This window comes from Rhincodon typus, chromosome 11, assembly GCF_021869965.1.
Source record: "Rhincodon typus isolate 14 chromosome 11, sRhiTyp1.1, whole genome shotgun sequence".
Lineage (NCBI taxonomy): Eukaryota > Metazoa > Chordata > Chondrichthyes > Orectolobiformes > Rhincodontidae > Rhincodon > Rhincodon typus.
In genome coordinates, this window is record NC_063342.1 from 8,771,744 (window position 1) to 8,797,501 (window position 25,758).

The 25,758-nt window shown below is 42.2% G+C and overlaps 1 long non-coding RNA gene across 2 annotated transcripts in view; it reads left to right on the top strand.

Moving 5' to 3' along the window:
• The first annotated feature begins 8,549 nt into the window (after positions 1–8,549).
• LOC125484378 overlaps positions 8,550–25,758 on the top strand; it is a 66,385-nt gene continuing 49,176 nt past the window's right edge. The window contains exons 1-4 of one of the 2 annotated variants that reach the window (XR_007263201.1): positions 8,550–8,601; positions 12,047–12,190; positions 15,909–16,049; positions 16,200–16,312. This is a non-coding gene — a long non-coding RNA (uncharacterized LOC125484378). Of the gene's footprint in view, positions 8,602–12,046; positions 12,191–15,908; positions 16,050–16,199; positions 16,313–25,758 lie in introns of those variants that run through there. The other variant, XR_007263200.1, reaches the window with a different exon arrangement.

Sequence of the window (25,758 nt, forward strand, 5' to 3'; positions counted from 1 at the left end):
TTCCTTCATCCAAATCATTGATGTATATTGTGAGCAGCTGGGTCACAGCACTGAACCCTGCGGTACACCACTTGTCACTGACTGCCACTCTGAAAAGGACCCATTTATTCCAACTCTCTGCTTCCTGTCTACCAACCAGTTCTCTATCCATGTCAATGCATTACCTCCAATATGATGAGCTTTAATTTTGCTTATTCATTTCTTGTGTGGAACCTTGTCAAAAGCCTTTTGAAAGTCCAGATACACAACATCTACTGATTCAACATTGTCTACTCTACTGGCCACATCTTCAAAAAATTCCAGAGAATGTGTCAAACATGATTTCCCTTCAGTAAATCCATGCTCACTTGGACTGATTCTGTGACTGCTTTCCAAATGCTCAGTTATTACATGCATAATGATTGACTCTAGCATTTAGAAAGTGTCGATGTACAAAGAGATTTGTATGTCCCTGTCAGTAGTCACTGAAGGCTAATGTGTGGGAACAGCAAGCTACAAGGAAGGTGAATGGAAGGTTAGCCTTTATCACAAGAGGATTTTAGTACAGGATTGAAGTTTGTTTGGACTTCACGTTGAGTCCTACAGTTTCAATCTCTATTGTCATAGGAGAAGTGCAACAATTTATCAACAGACTTGTTCCCAGGTTGGCATGACTATCACAGGAAGCAAAATTTGGAAAACAATGCTTTTATTTTCAAGTGTTTCAAAAAAATGAGAGTGATCGTACTGAAAATTACACAATACTACAAGAGATAGTCATGTTAGAGCGGATATAATGTTTCCCCTGGTTAGCGAGTCTAGAATCAGAACACACAGTTACAAAGCAGGCGGGATTTCTGAATAACAGTGGCGCAAAGGCTCATGGGATAGGCTGGGTAAAAGACATTGAAGTGTTGGATCAGTCAAGATTGTTCCAAAAGATGGAGCAGGCTCGGTGGGCTGAATTGCTAACTCCTGTTCCTATCTTCCAATGTTCCTGTGTGTCTATTATTTGGGAACTTGGGGTTCTCTAAGATGGAGAAAAGAAATCAATTTTAGTTATCAGTTTTGTGAAACCTAACTTGCATTTTTTAAGACCAGAAAGTCATGCTTGAGCAAGAAAGAAATATTTTTCAGTTCAAAACAGCATTATCCAAGAGCTCATGTAATTTCAGTTGAAATTACATGAGCTCAACTGAAAACCTAATGTTTGCTGACTTGCATTTCAGAGACAGGGTCAGGGAACTAGAAATAGATCCCTTCAAACAGTAGGAGCCCAAAACAGTAGAGCTGTCATTGCTAGCAGTTACTAAGCAGTCATGAATAGGGAGGGATTCTGAGAAGGAAGCTTCAGAAGAACAATACTATCCTTTTGATTATTGATGACTCAATGGGCCGAAGGGCCTTTTTTGTGAGTTGTAGAGCCTCCATAAGTCTTGGTATGAGGGGTAAGAGAGGCAGACATCCCATAAGACTGTTGAAGACACAAGTTTAGGGATGTGGTAGTAGGTGAGCTGAGTTAATCACAGCAGCACAGAGGAGGCCATTTGGCCCACATTGTGCCTGCATCGACTCTTCTCTGTTGGTCGCACTCTACACTAAAGTGCCTGATGCCCAGTTGCCCTTGGGCTTGAATTTTCAGTGAATTGTGAAGCAAACAGTTTGGATCTGAAGGGCACAGGGGAAGGCTTTGCTAATGGCCTATAATGGGGCTTGCAGGAATGGGATTTAGTGTAAATCGGAGTACGTGCAGAAGTGTTTCTGATGATCTCAGGTTTACAGAGATAATTAACACTATTTCTAGTATCAATGCAAAATGCGAACAATGTTGTAAGTCAAATAGGAGTTCTAGTTTCTGTTGTTTTTTGATTTTTTGGCAAGTATTGAGATCTCTGCTTTGCTGTTTGCAAATGGGCAGAGATACAAAGAGTTTCTGACAATGTTGAACGGATTAGAACCATGCAACATAAGGGGATGGAAATGATTGTTTCCATGTAATAAGGTCATCCATGCATCAGTACTTATCCCCTCCCTAGTTGGTGTGTTCCACATTACGGGTAAACTGAGCAGCCAATAAGCTGTTACTAATGGAGGATGTTTGTTGAGTGATTAAAAGCAATAATCAAAGTGCCCATGGAAGTAAGCCTGAAATACACTGCACAGTGTTCACGTCAATACAAAGTGGACAATATTCTCTTTCTTCTTTCTGCACGGTTGGCTTGTAGCTATCGTTTCTCAGGCCATTGAGGACTGAGATGAAGAGGAATTTCTTCACACAGCAGGTGGTGAATCTTTAGAATTTTCTTCCCCAGAGGATAGTGGAAGATCAGTCATTGTATATGTTCAGGACAGAGATCAGTAGATTCCTAGACAACGATGACATCAAGGAATAGTCCAGTAATGTGGTGTGGAAGTAAATGATCAACCGTTTCCACTGATTGGCCATTCTAGAACTAGGGGGCGTAGTCTAAAAATTAGGGCCAGATGGTTCAGGAGAGATGTTAGGAATTTCTTCTACACGTAAAGTGTTGTAGAGGTTTGGAATTTGCATCCACAAATAGCAGTGGATGCTAGATCATTTGTTAATTTTAAATCTGAGAGAGATAAGATTTGTTAAGCAAAAGTACTAAGGGATATGGGTCAAAGGCAGGTACACAGAGTTAGGCTATAGATCAGCCATGATCGCATTGAATGGCGGAAGAGGCTCAAGGGGCTGAATGGCCTACTCCTGTTTTTATGCCCTTGAATGGGAGGGCTAGTAAGAGGGTCTGATTGGCTTCATGTGCTCCTGTTTCTAAGGTGTGACGTGTTAGAGGTCAACTTCCATTAGATGGAACTACATGACTGCATTTCCAGGGGTCAAATTGGATGGAGTGGACCTGACAAAATTGGATGGCTGTCAATATTGTCAAAACACAATAAGGAAATCAAAGGAGAATGCAATATTCCCCATCTGCCAGCAGATGTCACAATACATTGGTTAACATTATCCTATGAACATTAAGTTACTTAGGAAGACATCACTTGCATTTATCTAGATAACACTGTGTGGAGCTGGAGGAACACGGCAGGCCAGGCAGCATCAGAGGAGCAGGGTAGTGCCTTTCATCATCTCAGGACATCCCAAAGCCCTTAACATCCATTGATACACTTTTGAAGAGTTGTCACTATTGTATTATAGGAAATGTAACAGCCAATATATGCACAGTTAAGTCTCATGGTGATGTGACAATGACCTGTTTCTTAGCAATGCCCATTTAAGGATTAGGGTGGGCCCTAATACCTGGGAGATTCCCCAGGTATTTGTCATGTAATGCATATTGAATGTGAGAGGGAAAATGGTATCCAGTTTAATGTCTCACAGAAAATACAGCTTTAGTACTGCAATAAATACCTCAGCAAAATGTTTATTTTTATTCACACATGGGATACAGACATTGTTGGCTGGGCCAGCATTTATTTTGCATCCTTCGTTGCCCTTGAGAAGGTGGTGGTGAGCTGCCTTCATGAACCGCTGCAGTCCATGAGCTGTGGGTAGACCAACAATGTCCTTAGGGAAGGAATTCTAGGATTTTGATCCAGTGACAGTGAAGGAACGGCAATATATTTCAAAGTCAGGATGGTGAGTGGCTTGGAGGGGAACTTGAAAGTGGTGGTGTTCCCATGTCTCTGCTGTCTTTGTCTTTCTAGATGGAAATGGTCATGGATTTGGAAAGTGCTGTCTAAGGACCTTTGGTGGATTCCTGCAGTGCATCTTGTAGACTGTACACACTGCTACTACTGAGCATCAGTGGTAGAGAGAGTGGATGTTTATGGACATGGTACCAATCAAGGTGGCTTCTTTCTCTTGGAGGGTGTCAAATTTCTGTCTCTTTTTAGCAATGTTTGAATTCTTTTTCACACTTTGTTCTGAGAAGGTAAGAATTGAAGACCATTGCAACCCACTTTATGGAACCCCTGACTTTGATTTTGAAGAAAGATTGCTTTGTTTATGCATGTCAGGCTTTTGAACAACTCAGGATTGCAGTGTGTATGTGAATGGGAACAATAAGGCACAAAAGGCAAGTTTGGAGACAATAGGGAAATACAAGCCAAATAAACAGAGCTGCTGCAGTTTCAGACAAAGGTGACATATTTGGTCGAAACAAAATAAAATATGTGGATAAAGTAAATGTTTCCTCACCGTGATTTGACTGGATGCTTTGTGTATAGTATCTAACTATAAGTTCGGTGGAAACAAAGCTTCCCTAATGGGAAAGAACTGGCCTAAGAAAACATACTTAAACCTGACTGAGTCACGTATACCAGGAGTCAGTAAGAGTATGTATAACATTCAGTAAATGTTACAAGAGCTCAGAGTGGTCTTTGATGAAAGCAGTTGAGGCGGTATGATAGCTCAGCAGTTAGCACTGCTGCTTCAGGGAAACAGGGACCCCGGTTTCATTCCTTGGGTGACTGTCTATGAGGAATTTAGTGTTTTTCTGTGTGTCTTTCTGCCGGGTTCTCCAGTTTCCTCCCACAGTCCAAAGATGTGCAGGCTACATGGACAGGCCATGCTAAATTGTCCATAGAGTCCAGGATATGGGCAGGCTGGATAGGATTAGCCACGGGAAATACTGGGATAGGGTAGGGGTCTGGGTGGGATGCTCTTCACATGGTCGATGCCTCTTTAAAAAACAATTCATAAAATTAGGCATCACAAGTCTGCAGTCATAGAGTCATAGAGTTATACAGCTCAGAAACGACCCTCCAGTCCATGCCAGACAGATATCCTAAATTAACCTCGTCCCTTTTGCCAGCATTTGGCCCATATCCCTCTAAACCCTTCCTATTCATCTACCCATTCAGTTGCCTCTTAAATTTTGTAATTGTACCAACCTCCATCACCTCCTCGGCTGGTTCCATACACGCACCCGTCTGTGTGAAAAAGCTGCCCCTGAGGTCCCTTTTAAACCTTTCCCCTGTCACTTTAAACCCTGTGTCCTCCAGTTTTGTACTCCCTTAACCTGGGAAAAAAGACCTTGGCTATTCACCCCATCCATGCCCCTCATGATTTTATAAACCTCTCCAAGGTCACCCCTCATCCTCCGATGCTCAAAGAAAAATAGCCCCAGCCTCTCCCCATAACTCAAGTCCTTCAACCCAGGCAACATCCTTGTAAATCTTTTCTGAACCCTTTCAAGTTTAACAACATCTTTACTATGGCAGGGAGACTAGAATTGAATACAGTATTCTAAAATAGGCCTAACCAATGCCCTGTACAGTCGTAACATCATATTCCAACTCCTATACTCAATGCCCTGAACAATGAAAGCAAGCGTGCCAAATGCTTTCTTCACCACCCTGTCCATCTGTGACTCCACTTTCAAGGAACTATGAACCAGCTCTCCAAGGTCTCTTTGTTCGGCAACAGTCGCCAGGACTTTACCATTAAGTGAATAAGTCCTGCCCTGGTTTGTCTTACCAAAATGCAGCACCTCACATTTATCTAAATTAAACTCCATCTGCCATTACTCGGCCCATTGGTCTACCTAATCAAAGTCCTGTTGTAGTCTGAGGTAACCTTCTTCACTGTCCACTACACCTCCAATTTTGGTGCCATCTGCAAACTTATTAATTGTACCTCCTATGTTCACATCCAAATTATTTAAATAAATGATGAAAAGTAGTGGACCCAGCACTGAACCTTGTGGCACAGACCTCCAGTCTGGAAATCAACCATCCACCACCACTCTCTGTGTTCTACCTTCAAGCCAATTTTATATCCAATTGACTGGCTTCCCCTGTATTCCATGTGATGTAAACTTGCTAACCAGTCTATCATGTGGAACCTTGTCGAACATCTTGCTGAAGTCCATATGGATAATGTCTACAGCATTACCTTCATCAATCTTTTTTGTGACTTCTTCAAAAAACTCAATCAAGTTAGTGAGACACGATTTCCCATGCACAAAGCCATGTTGACTCTCCCTAATCAGTCTTCGTCTTTCCAATAACATGCAAATTCTGTCCCTTAGAATCCCTTCCACCAACTCACTGCCACTGATGTCAGGCTCACTGGTCTATAGTTCCCTGGCTTTTCCTAACTACCTTTCTTAAATACTGGCACCATGTTAGCCAACCTCTAGTCTTCTGGAACTTCAGAACAGTACAGCACAGTACAGGCCCTTCGGCCCACGATGTTGTGCCGAACTTTTATCCTAATCTTAAGGTCTATCTAACCTCCACTCCTACCTTATACTATCATCCATATGCCTATCTAATAGCCGCTTAAATGCCCCTAATGAGGCCGACTCCACTACCCTCTCCGGCAATGCATTCCATGCCTCTAACACTCCCTGAGTAGAACCTACGCCCCTAACACTCCCTAAGTAAAGAACCTACCTCTGATGTCTCCCCTGTATCTACCTCCACTCACTTTAAAGCTATGCCCCCTCGTAATAAATGCCTCCACCCTAGTAAAAAGTCTCTGGCTGTCCACTCTATCTATACCTCTGATCATTTTGTACACCTCTACCAAGTCGCCTCTCATCCTTCGTCGTTCTAAAGAGAAAAGCCCTAGCTCTCTCAACCTTTCCTCGTAAGACCTTCCCTCCATTCCAGGCAACATCCTGGTAAATCTCCTCTGCATCTTTTCCAACACCTCCACATCTTTCCTGTAATGAGGTGACCAGAACTGGACACAATACTCCAGATGTGGCCGAACCAGGCTTTTGTACAGCTGGAGCATAAATTCACGGCTCTTGAACTCGATCCCTCTATTAATGAAAGCTAACACACCATACGCCTTCTTAACAACTCTATCCACCTGGGTGGCAGCTCTCAGGGAACTGTGAACATGAACCCCAAGATCCCTCTGCTCTTCCACACTGCCAAGAATCTTTCCGTTAACCCTGTATTCTGCTTTCAAATTTGTCCTTCCAAAATGAATCACCTCACACTTTTCAGGGTTAAACTCCATCTGCCACTTCTCAGCCCAGCTCTGCATTCTATCAATGTCCCTTTGTAACCTAGAACAGCCCTCCGCACTGTCCACAGCGCGACCCACCTTTGTATCGTCCGCAAACTTACTAATCCACCCTTCCACTCCTTCATCCAAATCATTTACAAAAATCACAAATAGAAGAGGACCCAGAACAGATCCTTGTGGTACACGACTCGTAACTGAGCACCATGTTGAATATTTTCTGTCCACTACCACCTTTTGTCTTCTAAGGGTCAGCCAATTCTGAATCCAATCTGCCACATTTCCCCCTATCCCATGCCTCCTTACCTTCTACATGAGCCTACCATGGGGAACCTTATCAAATGCCTTACTTAAATCCAAGTATACCACATCCACTGCTCTACCTTCATCCACGTGTTTGGTCACCTCTTCAAAGAATTCAATAAGGTTTGTGAGGCATGATCTACCCCTCACAAATCCATGATGACTATCACGAATCAAACTGTGCCTTTCCAAGTGATCATAAATCCTATCTCTTAGAGCCCTTCCCAATATTTTGCCCATCACTGATGTAAGAAATTATGTAATATGAAACACTTCTTACATAAATCCTTGTCATCCCCACTTTAATGACACACACACATCTTTGTTCAGATATTTCAGTTTGACTGGACAGTGACCACTCACCTGATCACACCATCAGGCCCTAAGTATTGCTTAAACCAGGAGGACAAGAATTTCAACAGTCTCTGTTAGATGTTGTAGTCTATTTAACTTGTATTCTTTGATCCTAATTGCTTGTTAATTGTGACAATCATTTAATTGGAGACGAATAGAGATCATTGTTGGGTTTCAGACTTCTGAGACTGTCAGGAACTGCTCTCCATGGAATGGTAATGATGTCTGATTGCCTTGATCTCTCTCTGGACCCTTATTCTCCAGTTCCATTTGTCTATCAGAATATCGCATAACTTCACAGTCTTAGGCTCTTCCCAGAGTCACACAACTTGTCAATCTTTAATTTTTTACCTGCACCTCCACCAGCTCAAATCCTTTCAACATCTCAGATTAATTTCTCAACCAGTTCTGCACTGTCATGTCTTATTCATTTCTTAAGATTCCTCTGTGGTTTGAATGGCTTAAACATTTAGCATGTGGATAGATTAGTATATTAAACACAATGCTGAGAGACAAAGTTCACCACCAAGTTTCATCAGCTAAGCCTGCAATCAGAAGCCAAGATAGATCACTGATCACGAGTGGATGATGGTAATTAAGTTATGAACAATTGAGTTCCAGACGAGCATAAACTTATGGGAGAGAAGTGGATGGGACAGTGATCAGGACCGCACTGTACATTTCAAGTCTCAAGCAAGTCAAGGCAGCTGTGGGGGTTTTGTCAGAAGATGAGCTAAAACAGGAGTGGAGATGGCCAATATGACTGAGATGGAGGAAGTTGATATTCATGGTGTAGAGGATAGGTTGACCTATTTTCTCTGGAATTTAAAAAGTTAAGGGTGATGTGATTAAAGTCTTCAAGATTTTTGTTTATTTATTCACAGGATAAGGGCATTGCTGGCAAGGCAGCATTTATTGCCCATCCCTAATTGCCCCAGAGGGCAGTTCACAGTCAACCACATTGCTGTAGGTCTGGAGTCACATGTAGGCCCGACCAGGTAAGGATGGCAGTTTCCTTCCCTCAAGGACATTAGTGAACCAAATGGGTTTTTCCAACAACCAGTAATGGATTCATGATCATCATTAGACTCTTAATTCCAGATATTTTATTGAATTCAAATTCCACCATTTGCCATGGCAGGATTTGAACTCGGGTGCCCAGAATGTTATCTGGGTCTCTGAATTAACAGTCCAGCGATAATACCACTAGGCCATTGAATCCCCAGGAAAAGGAAAAGAATCAGGGTAGATAAAGATAAACTATTTCCACTGGTTCGGGATTCTAGAACGAGATGTCATAGTCTGAGAATTAGAGTCAGACTGTTCAGAAGTGATATTAGGGAGCACTTCTACACACTAAGGGTGGCAGATATTTGGAACTCTTGTCCACAAATGGCAGTGGATGCTAGATCAGTTATTCTCTCTCTAGGCTCCATTTCCATCTATAGTTTACTCCTTCCTTCTGCCCCCACCCCTTCTTTAGCATATATACCAACCTTTTCCTAGCTACAATTCGTAGACTTGAAATTTTTATTCTACATTCTTTACACAAATGCTGCCAGACCTGCTGAGTTTTTCCAGCAATTTCTGTTTTCATTCAAGATGGTGCGTTCTAGTTTTAAAGCAAGGTGTTAAAACTCTATAAGCCTCTATATTAAACCCCAATTCATCAACAAGAGTTTAAATTATTTTGACAGAAGTCTATAGAGTATATGAACTACTTTGTGAGCAGATGCAGGAAAAAAAGAAGTGCTCATGATCTGTTTTTCAGATGGGAAGCTAAGATTTGAAGCATCATTAAGTTGGAGATAGCACGTTCCCTCATAAAACTTCCCAGAATGAACCGATAACACTGAAATCTATTTAAGTATGGGCCTAAGCTTGAAGTGACGCTCAAAGATCTGCAAAGTTTGCAGATCCTGCGTGCATTTTCAATGGTTGACAAAATTATTACAACACCTCAATAGAACTAGTCATATGAAAGTTGTGGCTTTCTACATGCACCAAGAAAATACCTAGCTTTCAGACAGTTTTGCAAGGCATGTGGCAGGATGCAATGCATGAGAACAAGAGCTGATGCAGCTAGAAAGAGCCGTGCACTAACCTAAACCAACAGTACAAAAGGAGAACATTCAAGATACAGTAAACATCATTTGGCATCCCACCAGAGACAAATACATGGGATGATTGACAAACCAGAATCCTACTATGTGCATGATGAAACAGAGTGCTGAACACATGTTTTACACTATCAATCTCATGGAAAAAAATCCATGTCATCATTACATAGCCTGAAGTCTTGCAAAAATTCAAATTCTCTGTGCTCTGAAAACTGGTATCTATTTATTATTGGCAAAGATTGAGAAGGGGCAAGTGCCAATATACTAAACCATTGAATTACCCACAGATACGGGAAGCCACAACAAAACCTATGAAAATAAAACCTTTGGTATGCAATGGTTTGCCAATTCCACATGCATGATGTTTAGTGTTGGAGAGCAAGTACATTCAATCCACCCGGACATCGTAGATGTGCTATACACTGCTGGACTAGCAATTGCTAATATACCAGCAGTCACAATCTATGGAATGCCTCAGACATAACAGACACAACAGAAACTGCAGGAAACCATTTGAGAAAACTGTAGGCAGCACAGTGGCTCAGTGGTTAGCACTGCTCCCTCACAATGCCAGGTTCAATTCCACCCTCAGGCGACTGTCTGTGTGGAGTTTGCACATTCTCCCCACATGGGTTTCCTCCAGGTGCTCCAGTTTCCTCCCACAGTCACAAAGATGTGCAGGTTAGGTGGATTGGCCATGATAAATTGCCCATAGATGTACAGGGTAGATGGGTTAGCCATGGGAAATACAGGGATGGGATAGGTCTGAGTTGAATGCTCTTTGCAGGCTCAGTGCAGTTTCAAAGGGCAGAATGGCCTGCTTCCACACTGTAGGGATTCTATGACTAAACATTTGCAGATTTGAATGTAACAGAAGAATGGAATACTTGACTGCTATCTCAGCTCTGTGCTTTGAAAGGAACAGTGAAAGTTCAAGAGGAAAAGGCTGAATAACTACCTCAGGTTAAGATTGAGACTGCTATCTCTGATTTCATGAAGTCTTTAGGGCATATCTCCACTCAGCTCACAGAGATGAATGAAGAGATGAAAGGAAACAGGATGAACTACAAGCTATGCATCATTGATCCAACATAAAGATTATTGGCTTAGAGGGAGATCTACAGCAACCCACACGTAAAACACATTAGGCTCAGCAAGAGGCCACACCTGGAGTACTGTGTGCAGTTTTGGTCTCCTTACTTGAGAAAGGATGTATTGGCACTGGAGGGGGTGCAAAGGAGGTTCACTAGGTTGATTCCGGAGTTGAGGGGGTTGGTTTATGAGGAGAGACTGAGTAGATTGGGATTATATTCATTGGAATTCAGAAGATTGAGGGGGGATCTTATAGAAACATATAAAATTATGAAGGGAATAGATAAGATAGAAGTAGAGAGGATGTTTCCACTGGCAGGTGAAGCTAGGACAAGAGGGCATAGCCTCAAGATTCGAGGGAGCAGATTTAGGACTGAATTGGGAAGGAATTTCTTCACCCAGAGGGTTGTTAATCTATGGAATTCCTTGCCCAGTGAAGTAGTTGACGCTACTTCAGTAAACGTTTTTAAAAAAAAGGTAGATTTTTTTTGAACAATAAAGGAATTAAGGGATACGGTGAGAACGCGGGGAAGTGGATCTGAGTCCACGAAAAGATCAGCCATGATCTTATTGAATGGCGGAGCAGGCTCGAAGGGCCTACTCCTGCTCCTAGTTCTTATGTTATGTTAAACATTGGCTTAAGCTCAAAGCAACAGGTCGAGATGCAGAACATACACAAGAAATTGAAAATTGCTCATGAGATGGTCCTTTCAGAAATAAATGACCATCTAGTAAAAGAACTCAAACAGGGAACCAAATCACTTTCAAAACAGAAACTGGAAGTTGTCCAAACTGCAAAGAAAACAAAAAGGATTTTAAAAAATTGAGTATTAGACAAATTATTATTATTATCAGAATAATAATCTGATTTTCAAGGCAAAAAATATTAGAATCAATAGAAAGCCAATTTTTTGCAAGAAATAAAATAACCCAGGGTGTATAACTAAAAGCTTCAAAATGAGCTCGGAGCTCTTAGGGAAAAGGCAGAAAATGCCAAGAAGATTTGATTCACTCAAACCAGCTTGAACAATGAGATCAGTCAGCCATTGACTAATCAGGAAAGAAACCGAAATGTTCTGTACCAAGATAAGAAAATTCTTGAAGAGCAACTTCAATCCATTTTGGAAAAAAAAACTTGACAATACAAATAGGAATCAAAACAATTTCACTGATGACTATTCTGAGAAAGCATCACACGTTCCTAAACATTAACTCTGATTTCTCCCCACAGATGCTGCCATAACTGCTGAGCTTTTCCAGAAATTTCTGTTTTTGTCTCTGACAGCTGTGACATTCAACATCATCTTCAGGCAGAATAACTATCACAAGATTGGGATGTATCAGCAAATTATCTACATGTCATAGAGACTTACAGGTGACTTGTTATTCTAAACGTTTGAACAGTTTTTTTCAGAAAGAAAAGGGATGTTAGATGTGGTATTTTCCCTTAAGGAACTTTGCCTTTAAGAACTTCATATTGCAGTGTCCATACAAAGCTGTAACTCTGTCTGGTACATAGTCTTCTGTGGATTTGCAAGCTGCACTCATAGAAATCAATTGGTCTGTTGCAATGTCTACTTCTTAACTTATAATGTGTTTTACTGTTTTAAATAACTAACACATGGAGATCATCAATCAATACTAAGCACTTGCTTATTAGGCCGCTATCATTAACATGGCACTGTTTGCATGTGGAAATAATACTCCCTATTTATATCCCTATTTATTTTCCCTTTATCCATTTAATTCGTAAAAAGTTATGGAGAACGGGAGGGAATGTGAGTTGAGACCAAGATGAGATCAGCCATGATCATATCAAATAGCAGAGCAGGCTTGAAGGGCTGAATGGTCTACTTCTGCTTTGAGTTGTTATGTTCTTTCCCTTGTTCAAGGAGAACAATTCTTCAATCAGACGCAGAATGATGCAAATTTGAATTTGAAATGCCCAAAAGATCAAGATTGCTGACGCATTTCAAAAAGGGCATTTTAATTCTGAACCCAGTTAATTCCCTCCCTAAAAGCATTGGGGGACAATCCACAGCAGATAGACTGCAGCGGTTCAAGAAGGCAGCTCACCAGAATCCTCTCAAGGGCAACTAGGGACGGGCAATGAATGCTGGCCTGCCAGCAATGCCCACATCCCGCAAAATGAATACATAAAAGAAATAAAATAAATGACAGTAACACATTCTAATAAGAAACCAGGTTAGGTAACTGTACCTGTTTTTTATCATCAGGGAGAGGCTGAATTAATCTGGATAGCTGTTCCATCATTGAAACTTGTGAAACTAATGGACAATAAATGCTGCTGATCACAGCGGATCAGGCAGCATCCATGGAGAAACGCAATCGAATGTTTTGAGTCTAGAAAATTCTTCATCAGAGCTCTTCATTGTTGGCTTGCTGTCTCTCCATGGTTGCTGCCTGATCTGCTGTGATCTCCAGCATTCGTTGTTTTTAGTACAGGTTCCAGTATCTGCAGTAGTTTGTTCCTAAACTAATGGAGAAAACGGAATTCCTGCCTAATGTTCACTCCTGCTCCAATGAGCAGGAAACATTTAAGAATTGCAGCAGATCCGACATTCAACAGGTATAGGCAAAGCCAAATAAATGTCCATCCATGCACGCTAATCTCTCCAGAACACCCATGTTTAATGTGAGAGCTGATCACTTTGCTGCCTTGATGACAGAAACATAGGGCCTATAAGAGGCCCCAAGTCTGTACAGCCAAAGTTACACTAAATCTACATTAGTCCCACATTCCCACATTAGGCCCATAGCCTTGAATGCTGTAACACTCAAATACTTATCCAAGTAATTTTATTATAGCTTGTGAAGTTTCCTGCCTCAACTACCCTCCCAGGCAATGGATTCCAGGCACCCACCAACCTCTGGCTGAAAATACATTTTCCTCAAATCCCCTCTAAACATCCTGCCTTTCACCTTTGAAGTGTTGATCTGATTCCTTGGTTTAAAGACCATATGTGCTGTTTCATTCTGTTTCTATATTTATGTGAACCACTTTAATATTACTTGCAATGCTAAATGGTCAAAGGTTGATCGATCTAACAAGCAAGAGCAGACTGCCTTTCTTTGACTGACTATTGCCTGTGAATTAACGGAACATTTGTTTCCAGTAAGGGTGAGGAAGCTAGATCTCGGTCAAGTAGGATACAGAAGCAGTGACTGGCTTTGTTCTATTTGAAAGAATAGTCACAGGATTTGTGGAGTTCGTGGCAAGTGAATCAAGTTTCTGATGAAATTCTGTCGGGTCTTTAAAGCTTCTCTTCAGAAACATACAATGTGTTTTTTCACACAGTTGGTCTCAATTAGTTCATGTCGCTGTGTGCAAAAATATCCCTGATCCTCAATGACAATATGGACAGTCATATATCCTTATATTTTCCTTACGTATTCCAATACTGCTGGCCACATTTTCATCCCTGTGGCAGACCGTGTTCCATGGAATACTAGACCATCAGGGAGAGAGTGATACTGCGCATGAGCATGAATTCATACAATCTGTTAAGGAGATGAACATAGAGATTGCTGGGCATTTTCACACTTTGAGTTAATGCAGCTCTCTTTCAGCAGCTCCTAGCCAGGGAAACTGCCCACTTTTAATGAGTCTCTTACTGACCTCAGCATGCATAGATTAATATCGCACAGGAACAAATACAATGATTAACTTCAAATGACATAAAAACATAGAATACAGGAGCAGGAGTAGGCCATTTGATCACTTAAACCTACTCCATCACTAAATATGATCATGGACGATCATTAAGCTTACTATCCTAATCCCGCCCTCCCTACGTATCCCTTGATCCCTTTAGCCACAAGAACTATATCTACCTCCTTCTTGAAAACACACAATGTCTTCGCCTCAACCACTTTCTGTGATAGTGAATTTCACAGGTTCATCACTGTCTGGGTGAAGGAATTTCTCCTCATCTCACTCCTAAAAGGTTTTCCCCTTATCCTTAAACTATGATCCCTGGTTCTGGACTCTGCATCAAGAACATCTTTCCTGCATCTAACCTGTCTAGTCCTGTTAGAATTTTATGCATCTGTGAGATCCCCCTCCCTCTATTGGTCTAAACTATAGTGAATACAATCTCAACCAACTCAATCTCTCCTCATACATCAGTCCTGCTATTCCAGGAATCAATTTGGGAAACCTTCTCTGCACTCCCACTATAGCAAGAACATCCTTCCTCAGCCAAGAAGACCAAAAGTAAAGATGGTATCAATCTAAATGGCTTCATTTACTGTGTATGTACATAAAAATTATTCTTTATGAATAAAGTGATTTTTTGCAATAAAAAAGATCTTAGCAAAAACAGAGAAATAAAAAGTCTGGCATTGCATAAATAAAAGTTTAGATCAAAAGTCTTCCAACCCAGACCAAGCAGGTACCTAGCTTTCAGTCTGCACTAGGCCTTCGCTCCAGACCATGCCGAGCTTAACTTTGAGGTTCATGAGGCTGGGAGATTGCTCTGGAATCACTCTGCTTGCGATTCAGAAAAATTCCATGTACCCTACTTCCATCTCATTAACCCATCCCCCAATCCCATGCGTTTTAATTTTACACATTCATTTCTTAGGTGGGACTTCATCAAAAGCCTTCTGAAAGTCCAAATAAAATACATCCACTGGCTTCCCCCGATCAACTCTGCTAGTTACATCCTCAAAAAATTTGAGTAGGTTTGGCAAGCCCATTTGTAAATCCATGTTGACTGTTTCTGATTCTACCATAGTTTTTGAAGTGCTTTGCTATAAAATCCTTGATAATGGATTCTAGCATCTTCCCCACTACTGACATCATATTTCTACACGGCAGCTATATTTCACAAACCTGCTCCAAGAAGAACAAGGAATTAATGGAAACACTCCACAGGTCAGGGAGCATCTTTGGAGAAAACATTCTAAATCGATAACCTTGCAGATCAGAACTTCAGCTCTGCATTGGTAGTTGTTTTTTTGCTCTTGCTGCTGATGTAAGGTCTAATCTCTCTGGATGCAACCAGCTGCAAGAAAAACTGTTTGATGGAGGCTAAGCAGAAAAATAATGGCCATATTTTCATTAACAGATCCCTACCATTGTTCTGAACAGCCTTCCAACCCCCTCTCTACACAATCTGCATTAATTTGGAATTCGGACATTGTTTGCTGTTTCTGCACTCAAGCCCTTTTCTTTCATTCACTTCTGGAACATGGGCATCACTGGCTAAGTGAGTATTTATTGGCTGTCCCTAGTTGCCCTTGAGAAGGTTGTGGTGAGCTGCCTTCTTGAACCAGTGCATCCCATGTGCTGTCTGTTCACCCCCAATGTCCTTAACGAGGGAATTCAGGACTTTTTTTTCCTCTTTATTCATTCACAGGATGAGGGCCTCGCTGACTGGGCAGAATTTATTACCCATCCAAAATTGCTCAGAGGGCAGTTCAGAGTCAACCACAGTGCTGTGGGTCTGGAGTCACATGTGGGCCAGACCAGGTAAGGATGGCAGTTTCCTTCCCTAAAGGACATTAGTGAACCAGATGGGTTTTTCCTGACAATCGACACTAGATACATGGTCATCATTAGATTCCTAATTCCACATATTTTGATTGAATTCGAATTCCACCATCTGCCATGGCAGGATTCAAACCTGGGACTCCAGAACATTATCCGGGTTTCTGGATTAACAGTCCAGCGATAATACCACTAAGCCATTGCCTCCCCGATGTTGACCCAGCGACAGTGAAGGAACAGCGATATATTTCCAAGTCAGGATGATGAGAGGCTTGGAGGGGAATTTGCAGATGGTGGTGTTGCCATGTATCAGCTGCCCTTGTCCTTCTAGATTGAAGTTGTTATGAGTTTGGAAGGTGCTGTCTAAGAATCTTTAGTGAATTTCTGCAGTACATCTTGTAGATAGCGCATACAGCTTCTCTGGAGCATCAGTGGTGGAGAGATTGGATGTTTGTGGTGCCAATCAAGTGGGTGGCTTTGTCCCGGATGGTGTCAAGCTTCTTGAGTGTTGCTGGAGCTGCACAGGCAAGGGTTGTCACTCTCGCCTCACCTCTGGATTTCAGCTGTTTTGTCCATGTTTAAACCAAGGCTATAATAAGGCCAAGAGCTGATTGGCTGTGGCAGAACTCACACTCGGTGTCACTGAGCAGGTTATTGCTGAGCAAGTGCTACTTGATAGCACTATTAATGACACCTTCCATCACTTTACTAATGATGGAGAATAGGCTGGTGGAGCGGTAATTAACTAGGTTGGATTTTTCCTGTTTTTTGTGTACCAGATATAGCTGGGCAATTTTCCGTATTTTTGGGTGGATGCCAGTGCTGTAACTGTACTGGAAGAGCTTGGCTAGAGGAGCGGAAAATTCTGGAGCACAAGTCTTCAGTGCTATTGCTGGAACGTTGTCAGGGCGGCACGGTAGTTCAGTGGTTAGCACTGCTGCCTCACAGCGCCAGGGACCCGCGTTTGAATCCAGCCTTGGCCAACAGCCTGTGGGGAGTTTGCATATTCTCCCGTGTCTGCATCAGTTTACTCCAGATGACTAGGTTTCTTCCCACAATCCAAAGATGTGCAGTTTAGGTGGATTGGCCATGCTAAATTGCCCAGAGCGTCCAGGGATGCGCAAGTTAGGTAGGTCAGCCATGGGGAATGGGGTAGGTGGGTGGAATACTCTTTCAGAGGGTCAGTGTGGACTCGATGGATCGAATGGCCTGCTCCCACATTGTAGGAATTCTAGGAGGCCCATAGCCTTTGCAGGATTCAGTGCCTACAATCATTTACTGATGTCACAAGAGTGAATCAAATAGGCTGAAGAATGGTATCTGTAATGCCAAGGACCACTGGAGGATTCTGAGATGGATCATCTACTTGGCACTTCTAGCTGAAGATTGCTAAAAATGCTTTATTCTTATCTTTTGCTCTACTTACTGCTCACCCTTTTGCCCATCTCTACTGGCTGTTTCCCCCCCTCCATCCTTATTTTTAAATCTGTCTTAGACCTCACTCTTTCCTGCCTTTCTAATGTCCTTAAATTTTAAACTCCAAAAGATAACTTCACCTTCTCCTATTCTTACAAGATCTGCCTGCTTGTACTTCAGTTATTCCTAAATCTCAGAAAAAAGCAGTAAGTTGAGGGTAATTCAATAATATAGATCATATAGTTTGACACGCTCCTCTTATGCAACATCAATGATTCCTGTTGAACTGGTATTCTTGCAAGTTGTCCTGATGAGTGCAAAATGAAAAACTTCAACAAATTGTGACTTTTTTCACCAGTGCTCAAGTTCTGTGCTAACAAATGACTATTAATATAGATAATATATGTAACATCAATCCTAATCACTTGCAGCAGTGGGTATGCAGGGATAATGGATGAGAAATTACTCAATTACTCAATGATCTCTCTACTCACCAGCAATTTTTGGAGTCGCAGTATGCAGATATGAATTTCAAACACTTGTCTGTAATACAAACTTTTAATTCTATTTCTTACAAAGAGGGAGATGTTTATTGAACTCAAAAACAGGGTTAACTGCCTTTTAATATTTGTCCTCAGTAGTTCATTTATTTAGGCCTTTTTGTTGGTTTGTGTGAATTATGCCTCAGCTTGGAGGCAGATTAGCGCAGAAACAAATGGAACTTGTCATGATGCAAAGAGATTTTCCACGGACATTTAATTAAATAAAGTTTAACAAGCCAAGGCAGTTCACAAGTATCAGTGTGGGATACATCCGCACAGCATTAGTGTACTAATTAAAGACTTCTGGTAGTGTAAGAAGTAATTTTAATTTAACAGCAACTTGGAATTATACAGTGTCTTTAGCATGGTGAAAAATACCCTAAGGAGTATTATCTGTAGTTCCTCTATCTTTATCCTGCTTCACTTTTACACTAGATTTTGATCTGGGCTTGGTTCTTGACATTGTCAAGTCACTTTTGAACAGCAATGAGCAAAGCATTTTACACTGGGAGGCCAGCTGTGAGTAAGATGCCAACAACATATGGCCTGATCAGGTTATTACAAAACCCTCCTTCAAATTCATTGGAAAATTCAAGATTCTTGTGTAAATTCCAGGACGCCCCCAGAGTTTACAAACTGTTGGAAATGTTGGTCATGAAAGTCCCAATATTTTCCTTTGCAGTGGGAGAGATGTTGCTTTTGTCAGATGCAGGGTGGAATTTGTTTATTTATTTCTTCCTCAATAGGAGGGGGCTGCCACTAACTCATTTATTCCCTCACCCCATCTCTATTTGCCCCCTGATCTCAGTCTCTCATTTGCCTGTTTCAGAGGGCAGTGAAGAGTTAATCACACTCTTGTGGGACATTTTCTTCCTTCACAGGTTGTGGGCGGCTCTGGCTCGGCCAGCATTTATTGCCCATCCCTAATTGCCCAGAGGGCAGTTAAGAGTCAACCACATTTCTGCAGGCCTGGGGTCACCTGTAGACCAGACCAGGTAAGGACAGCAGATTTCCTTCCTTAAAGGATATTAGTGAACTAGTTTTTAAAAGGAAACGCACAATTAACAATGGTTTCTCGGTCATCATTAGAATCTTGATTCCAAATGTTTGTTTAAACCAAATTCTACCATCTGCTGTGTTTGGATTGGGACCCAGCTCTCAGAACATTAGGAAAGTCTCTGCATTAATAGTCTAGTAACATATACATTAGGCCATCACATCCACTGACACCTGTCAGGTTGACTAGATAAACATAGCAGATTCCTTCCCAAAAGAGCATTAGTGAACCACATGGATTTTTACATGGTCAACAGTACTGAGGCGAGCTTTCCATTCCAGGATTTATTAAAAGAATTTCTGTTTCACCAGCTGCTGTTGCGATGGGATTTGACCCAGTGTTCTTTGAGCATTATAGCCCAGGCCAAGAGCCCTGGAATACTCATCCAGTGATGTAATCACCACACTGCCATTTCCCCTCAAATAATGCCTGATATCCCTTGGATCTATGTTGTCAGCAACTCAGTGCATTGCCCTCCTCGTTTTGAGACACAAAATTGTGATTTTAAGTGTCACTCCTATGACATAATCACAAAACCCATCCTGACAATCCAGAGCAGTACTGAGGGAGAGCCACATTGTTGTCAGAGCTATCTTTCATTTGAATCTTTATTCCAAACCTTCCCCTTGAGATAAGTGTAAATTTATCCCTATTTGATTTGTTGCTTGAAAGAAGTATTAGGGGATAGATCTTTTCTGGTTACGTCTTTATTTTAGTTACTTCTAACTTCTACAAGATGTTCCAGCATCTTGTGATATCCTTACCTTGGCTCAATGTCAGAAGGCTTTCACACAGGCAAGGAACAACAGTAGGCCATTCAGCCCTTCAAGCCTGCTCCAACAATCAAAAAGGTCAAGGCTGATCTGATTTTAATATCACCTCTATATTGCTGCATATGCCCTGACAATCTTTTGTCCCCTTGGTAATCTAGAACTTAGTTATTCCTGCCTGAAAACTGTTTAAAGATTCCAGATCCACTGACCTTTGATGAAGGGACGTCCAAAGATACACAACTATCTGAGAAAAAGAGAAAAAAAATCAGATCATCTAAGTCCCACGCCAATGATTGTAACTCTCAATTATTTCTTGTCCAGTTCTGTAGGAGTGCTGCACTGTCAGAAGCACTGTCTGTCAAACTAAATGCTACACTGAAGCTCTACCTGCCCTCTTGGGTGGATGTAAAATAAACTGTTGTGCTACTCCAAAGAGTCAGAAATCACATGACACCAGGCTAAAGTCCAACAGATTTATATGAATGACAATTTTGCGTGCCTGTGCATTTCCCTCCACTTCATTTGATGAAGGAGCAGAGCTCTGAAAGCTTGTGATTACAAATAAACCTGTTGGACTATAACCTGGTGTCGTGTGACCACTGACTTTGTCCACCCCAGTCCAACACCGGCACCTCCACATCATAATCCAAAGAGGTTAAGGGAGTTTGTCCCTGTGTTCTGACTTACATTTATCCTTCAATCTCCATCACAGATCACCTGACCACCATCACATTGCTGTTTAAGGGAACACCTGGTGTCTTAATTGATTATAATGTTTCTTACATTGCAGCAGTGGCCATATATTAGAAGTACCAAAATTGGTTTGGGCATCCTGAAAATCATTAAAGACGATATTTAAATGGGCACTCTTTCTTAAATGCGTCACAGATAATGGGCAGAGAAACATTTGGCAGAGCAGGATGTGCTAAGGTTTAACTCCTGTCTCTGGCTCATCAGCTGTCCACAGCCTGGTCAAAGAGATGTGCTTATTTGGAGGAGTGGGAAAACAAGGCAGCTCCTAGTTCCTACCCTGTAACCCCTCTTGGAGAATGAAGGGGTTGTGCCCACTTGAACAGCTATTGTCACCATCCTTGGGGGAGTGTGCAAGAGACAGGGCCTTGAGGAAGCCATTCAGTAGCCCCCCCAACAACTCCAGAATCTGCTGAAGCATGTAGCTAGATCTCAGCTAACCTGTGCATCAATTCCATTGGCCCACCTTCACACTACATCCCTTGACATCCTTATCCAGTGAAAATCTGTTCAACTCTGTCGTTAAAAAGCTCCAATTGTCAGAGCCCACAGGATTTTGGGAAAGCAAGATCCAGGTTTTAGTGCAGCCAGTTCTTAGCTTTAAATGGACAATGCTGAACAAAAAAGACACTGATGGAAAAGTTGCGGGAGGAACAAGGGTGCGAAGTGAGAGGACAGCTGTAGAAAATGATCCTACTCATTCATCCATATGCCAGTGCCTGGTTCACAAATTCTGACACTCACTCTTTTCACTACAGTAACAGGGCATGTAAAATGGGATGTCCTCTTTCTTCACTGTCTGCACAACATAAGACAGACTGATGAGTGTGCGCTGGTGCCTTGCAGAGATTAGGAGCTAACACTTGCTTTGAGAGAATGACCTTGAGAGGCTAAACTGATCAGGTTACCATGGTGACATTCCAGACCTCTCTCCGTGTGAGCTTCATCTGTATCTCCCGGTAGTTCATTGGGATTTTAGCAGCACTGATGGGTTTTCAATGCTGCAACAATGGAGACCACAGGGGTGCTGACAGTAAAGGCTTTGCGCAATGATTAAAAACAGATTGGCAATAACAAAAAAAAAGGTCACGTGTGCACAAACACAGTTGCTGCTGTATTTTCAGCTTGGAATATGACCTTCTATGTTTGTTATTCACTAAATTATCCATATGTTTAGATATGAATAATTGAGTCCGTCAGCATCTAACATTAATACACGAAAACTGAAAGTATTACTAACATTGAAAAGGATTGCAATCTTTCTGAATGATTTATAGTTTCATTTTCTGCAAATGTATCATACTTTTCAGAACCCAAGGATGTTCCAAAGATTTTTACACTTTTTTTCAGAGATATTCATAGTTACATTGCAGCAAATATGGTTATCAAACATGTGTACAGCAAACTCCCATAAACAGCAATGAGGTGATGACAAGGTCACAACTTTTGAGGTGCAGATTGAGGGCACTGGAGACCAATTCTCCTGCAAATCTTTTGTGTCTATTGAGATGGCATCTCTAGTTTAGCATCTCGTCCCAAAAGGCTGCACTTCCAACAGTGAAGCACTTCCTCAGCAGTAGGGTCAGTCCAGAAATTGTGCTCAAATGTCTCCCATGGGATTTGAACTCATAACCTCATGAAGCTATGTCCCATGCTAATGACTAGAACTCAATCATTTTGCAACAGCCAACCACCTCAGGGACAAGAGTACGTGTTAGCTAGTGAGCCACAACTAAAGCCTGCAAGAAGCACAGTAGAAGGAGGGGAAGCAAGGGAAAGGGAACAGTAAAGTCAATAATCCCCCCAAAAAAACTGCGGATGCTGGAAATCAGAAACAGAAACAAAAATTGCTGAAAAAATCTCAATAATCTGGCAGACCTTTCAGAGATCTGACTGAATGATTCAGCAGACTCAGGGGAGGGTGGGGAGCTGGATGGCCTCTTGAGGGTCCTGTGTCTTTAACACTCTTCCAAGGATGGTGACTGTGCCTGTTCAAGTGGGTATTCTTCCATGGACCGGGCTTAACTCCTTCATTTTCCAACAGTGGTTACAGGATAGTAACTAGGAGCTGCATTTTTCCGCCAATCCTCCAGGGGAGCTTGGTCCAATGAAGCACATCTCTTGACCAGGCTGTAGTCAGCTAACTAATCAGAGGCTGGAGGTGAACCCTAGCATTCCCTGCTTCAGTGATATGGAGAGAAAGCTGTACAGCTCCTGCAGGTTTGCACAGAAAGAGGTCAGATCCTGGAGACTATATAAGGTGGGGAGTTTTACAAAGTAGGGAAAAAAGTCACATTGATGTAGTTTATACCAAATGACACAGCTTGTGTAGATCACAAAATGGGCAAGGAAGAGTTCTAAGGTTTCATGGTATCATACAGTATCCAATCACAGCTAAAGGTGTGTGCCATGAGCTGGTAGCAGCCCTGGGGAGACAATTACTGTCAACACCTTATTCAGTCACCAGCATGTGGGCAGTTTGCAGGTCAGTTTGCACAGACCCCGCCTCTGCTTCTCAGGTGCTGAGCCATGAGTGCCCATAGACCGGGGGTGGGTGCGGGGAGCTGGTTGGGAAATGGAGAAATGGAGAAAGATCATAAGCTGAAAGTGATCAGGTGGCAGTATTTTGAGGGCCGTTGCAAACAAAAATGGGACATTAAAGGAAATGCTGGCACCTCTGCTGCTCCTGTTATGCTCATAATGTCTAAATGTGCAGCTTCAAACAATCCGCCTCGATCCTGCCAGAATCAAAGTAAACACAGATGGCAGCATGCATTGAAGTTTCACAACAGAAAATGATCAACAATAGACGATCAGTGACAAGGCACTTTGCTTGATCAGGAAAAGCAGGGTATATAGAATCCTAGAATCAACACAGGAGGCCATTCAGCCTCGTTTTGCATCTCTTTTGCAAACCATGAAGAAACCTTACCCTCTCCCTTCTCCCCACACTCTCAGGCAGTGGAGTAATGAGTAAAAATCATACACCATTCAGAAATCTGGAATGTAAAGCTGGCGGTGACCATATAAATATTGTTGTTCGTCATAAAACAAAACCTGTCTGGTTCACTAATGTCCTTTAGAGAAGTAAATTTGCCATTCTCACCTGGTCCGGCCTACAAGTGACACCAGACCCACAGCAATGCGATTGACTGTTAACTGCCCTCTGAAATGACCCAGCAAGACACTCAGTTCAAGGGCAAAGAGGGATGGGTGACAATACACTGGACTTGCTGTGCTGCCCGCATACCATGAAAAACAAAATACCCTGAGAAGTAACATTCACCGAGGTATATGAGGTGAATAATAGTCTGGTCAACTATTGCATAATGTCATAATAAAAAAAACAGAAAGAACTGTGGATGCTATAAATCAGAAACAAAAACAGAAGTTGCTGGAAAAGCTCAGCAGGTCTAGCAGCATTTGTGAAGAGAAATTAGCGCCAGAACACTAAATGGCCTGAACAGATTGGATGTTGGGAAGATGCTTCCATTGGTCGGAGAGACTAGGGCCTGAAGGCACAGCCTTAAGAGTAAAGGGAAGTCCTTTTAGAATGGAGATAAGGAGAAATTTCTTCAGCCAGAGAGTGGTGAGTCTATGGAATTCACTGCCACAGAAGGCTATGGAGGCCAGGACATTGAGTAGATTTAAGACTGAGATAGATAGGTTCTTGATTATCAAGGGGATCAAGGGCTATGGGGAGAAAGCTGGAGAATGGGATTGAGAAACTTATCAGCCATGATTGAATGCGGAGCAGACTTGATGGGCTGAATGGCCTAATTTCGGCTCCTATGTCTAATGGTCTTAGGTTTCACAAAGCGTTAACTCTGATTTTCTCTTCACGGATGCTGCCAGGCCTTGCTCAGCTTTTCCAGCAACTTCTGCTTTTATTGCATGCTGTCTCCTGGTCAGGATCTGGTTCAAGTGTAACATGGAAGAGGGAAGGAGTTTCACCCTTCAGGCTACTATCTCCTAAAATAGTCCAAGGTAAGAGCCCTTGTATCTGTTACAATGGTAGGGAGTAGGGAGGCAGAAAGTAATTCACCATTCAAGGCTAGTGTTCCTGCCTCTGAGCCTCAGAGACTCTGAGCTCAGGAGCCACTCGGAATTTGTTGGTCATGGAAAGGATTCTGATTGACATAGGCAAGCAGGTCGATTAATTAACCTGCTGATCCTTCTAAACACCCACAACAGGCCATGCTAACAGGTCAGATACTCGTTTAGCTGTGCCTGGTGCAAAATGCTGACTCTGGAGCTATGAGCCTGTTTTCTTTCTCTCTGAACAACAGAGAGACGCTGACGATCCCTAGCTGATTGCAGTTAATTACAGACGGAAGAGAGCAGAACTCAGAGAAGCACAGAGCTCTCGGAAGGTTGACAGGCTCATTTGTTAAATGTTGCCATGCGAGAGCAGCTGATGGTGCTTCTGGATCAGATTATCTCTCCTCCTCCTGTGCAGTCCCCCAGCACAAAACACTGACAGCAAACCCAGCAGGAGGTCTGATTCTGCTCAATTCATTTGCAGGACAAGCATCTGCACCCCGGAAAAAGATGATGGATGGGAGCCGTGCAATGTGCACTGACAAGGGACTCTTGTCAAACAAGCAAGCTGTGCACCAAATAGACTCTGCGCTAAAAAAGAGTTCACTGCTAACCTCACTCTCCACAGCTCACTGCAGCTCTCTGAGTGGCTCACTTTACACTGTGAGCCTGTCAAGGAGAAACGTCACACGTGTGGAAATCGATCAGCAATGTCCCATTTTTCAGCCTTGAGTCAGTGAACTTTTTTTTCCGAGACAACAAGGTGCAGAGCTGGATGAACACAGCAGGCCAAGCAGCATCATAGGAGCAGAAAGGCTGACATTTCGGGCCTAGATCCTTCATCAGAAA